We start from the raw sequence: 3485 nt of genomic DNA on the forward strand, positions 1-3485 counted from the left end.
ATATATATATATATATATATATATATATATATACACACATATACGGGGTCACATAGAAGTATATATATATAAACATATAGCTGGTCCTTAATGCTAAAACGTAAACACTTCTGTTATATTGAATCTGCCAACTAGATTATAAAAGTAACTTTAATGAATCATTATAATAATAAAAAGGAAATGATATATAAAATAGAGGGAGAAAACAAGAGTACATAGAGGTTTCGAGGTATAGAATTACAGAATCGTGTTGTCATAAGAGGGTAATGATTTCAATAATATGCAGAAAATTTTTCAGTCATTAAATATGGGTATAATAGACAGGAATGTTATATATCAGAGGGTAAAAAGTATTTTTACAAATAGCAGAATGCTTGAATATTGTCTTATACATTACCTATTACTGAGGTGAGATCAAATTATGGTTAACCAAGGGAGAGAACTATTCATTGATATTGATCCAGGTTAAAAAGTATATTAGTGTAGGTGTAATGATTAAGTGTGGAGGCGCAATGGCCCAGTGGTTAGGGCAGTGGACTCGCGGTCATAGGATCGCGGTTTCGATTCCCAGACCGGGCGTTGTGAGTGTTTATTGAGCGAAAACACCTAAAGTTCCACGAGGCTCCGGCAGAGGATGGTGGCGAACCCTGCTGTACTCTTCCACCACAACTTTCTCTCACTCTTTCCTCCTGTTTCTGTTGTACCTGTATTTCACAGGGCCAGCCTTGTCACACTGTGTCACGCTGAATCTCCCCCAGAACTACGTTAAGGATACACATGTCTGTGGAGTGCTCAGCCACTTCCACGTTAACTTCACGAGCAGGCTGTTCCGTTGATTGGATCAATTGGAACTCTCGACGTCGTAAGCGACGGAGCGCCAACAACAAATGATTAAGTATAAGTTTATGCATAGTTAGCCTATTGGAAATATTTAAGGTGCGAGCATCATTACGCAGAAAGTATTTTTTACATATAACAGACTATTTGACTATGGCCGAATGGTTATCTTTTGCTAAGGTTAGAACAAATTATGGTTAACAAAGGTAGGAAATTATTCAATTGCATTGATCTATATAATAAATTTTATTAGTGTAGATTCAATAATTAAGTGTAAGGTAAGGTATAGTTATCATAGAGGAATGATTTCTATTTAGGGTGCTGGCACCGAACAATCACGCTGATTAATAATATTCGATTTAATTTTATTAATACGGAACACCTCAGATATTCAGAGACCACACCAGCCACCACAACCTTTATATGGTTTTACATTACTTACAATAGACCATGTAATTTTAAATTCAATATTATTGTCAGTGAGAGAATGTACAAATTTAGCTTGAGATATACTATAAGCTTTTTCTTTTTGCCCTTAATGTAGATCTGCGATTATTCCAACGAAGACTGGATGAGGAAGGGGACGCACCAATATAAACATGTTCTTTACCAAGAGTGGTGATTTTTCCCTAAGGCACTGGTTATTAATGGTACATAGTGATTTATTACTAAAGTTACATAGAACTAGGTTGGCCTGATTATTAGTAGGTATGAGAGAGAGAGAGAAAGGCAATGCTTCTGATTGTTGACAATATAGTTAATGAAGCTCTTTGTACACTAAATACAGAAAGGTTTAACATATGTAATGTAGGGAGTTAGATAAAGAAACAGAGATAAGAAAATTGCAGAGTAAAACACACGCACAAAGAAAAGGATATTAAGGAATATTACATATGAGTTAAATTAATACTTAAAATAAAACCAAGTATAGAAAATAATGTAAAAGGCATTACTATCCTAGCTACTCTAACAATGTTTCGTTCATATGTTCTCAACTGTATGTTCAATGAATTAACAAAATTAGAGAAAGATACAAGAACAACAACAGCAACAATAATGATAACTTCTATTAGAATAAAGCACCGCAAATCAATCACAGTATGTTATATTTATCACGAATATTGGGAAATGGAGGAGTACTATAGATAGAGAACTATAATATAGCTATAATATTGCATGTCCACTGTAAGATTACAAAAATATCTAGTTGAGAATACGTGGCAACTAAAAAGAAAATAGATACACAAACATGAGCAAAACAAAAAAATCCGTTCTTCGTCTTCAAAGAATCTGGTGAATATAGGAACTAAAGTTTTGGTCAATGGTGATGAGAATGAAGAAACTACAATAGGAATTACTGAAAAGCTAAAATCTAAGATAAAAATGGGACTTAGTCCGAACGTGGCTAACATCAGAAAAGAAAAAAAAAAAAAAGAGAGAGGCAGGATAAAGAATATCTCAGCACTGACTGAAAAGCGCAGGATAGAAAGCTGAGAGCGAAGGAATTTATGTTGTAGCACAATACCGAAGCCTTCTTCCCAGGAACAACATGTAGAGAAACAGAACACAAAAAGCAACTGCAGCAGCAAATATGGAGGTTGTGAAGAAGCAATTAATCACAATGTTTCTGCATGCCTAGTCTTAACCAAAAGCGTGTAGGAAATATAAACTCAACCAAAAAGCCGAAATGCTGGATAAACTGATAAAGATGGTTTTCTCCTATCGTAATCACAGAATGAGAAAATATATTCTCTGCAGCTCGACAAGTTACTTTGACTGGTTACTTTGACAAGTCTGATCAGCAAGATAATATTATTGATATTTTAAAATGGCTTCAGTTTTTGACGTTAACAATGTTATAGGAAAAACGGCGAAATGCTACTGATAACAGAAATTAACACAGCGTACTCAAAGTGTTGTTGAAGTACATGCACATTTGTGTAAAAGTAGGTGTGTGTGTGTGTGTGTGTGTGTGTGTGTGTGTGTGTGTGTGTGTGACAACATGTAACCGTGTCTGCAGAAAAACACAGAAATACAAGCATGTATGAATAGAGTAAACCTATAGACATGCAAGTGAATCTGCAGTAAACTTGTGTATAAAACGTATTACGATTTTGCCAGCAACACGTGCATAAACTAGAAATGGTCTCAAAGGATGATAACGTAACTATACTCTGGGACATGTCGATTCATAAAACAAGAAGAGTAAAACTGATTGACTAGATTATTGATGTGAAAGGCTGACCAGAAAGAGAATTTTCCTGGTTTATCTATCAATTCCAACATAAATGCGGTAACTATCGAAATATACAGATCTAAGTTAGTTATAACCAAAACATGGGATTCAAGAACTGAAGTAAAATTTGTAGTAATAGTTTCACTGGGAATTAATTTAAAAGAAGAGGACGAAAAATATTTAACCAAAACCTCGGGATTTATACATATACACATCATACACAAAACAAGTTGTAGCATATATAACGGAGAAGACTGTCGATTCATTTATTTTTACTCGTAGAGGATGGGAGACTGGTCGGTGCATAAGGTTATTGCAGACATATATATGTATATATATATATGTATAAATGAATGTATATGTATGCCTTGGAGTATACATATACATTCTCCATATATATATATATATATAT

This window comes from Octopus bimaculoides, chromosome 2 (assembly GCF_001194135.2).
Source record: "Octopus bimaculoides isolate UCB-OBI-ISO-001 chromosome 2, ASM119413v2, whole genome shotgun sequence".
In the NCBI taxonomy this organism is placed as follows: domain Eukaryota; kingdom Metazoa; phylum Mollusca; class Cephalopoda; order Octopoda; family Octopodidae; genus Octopus; species Octopus bimaculoides.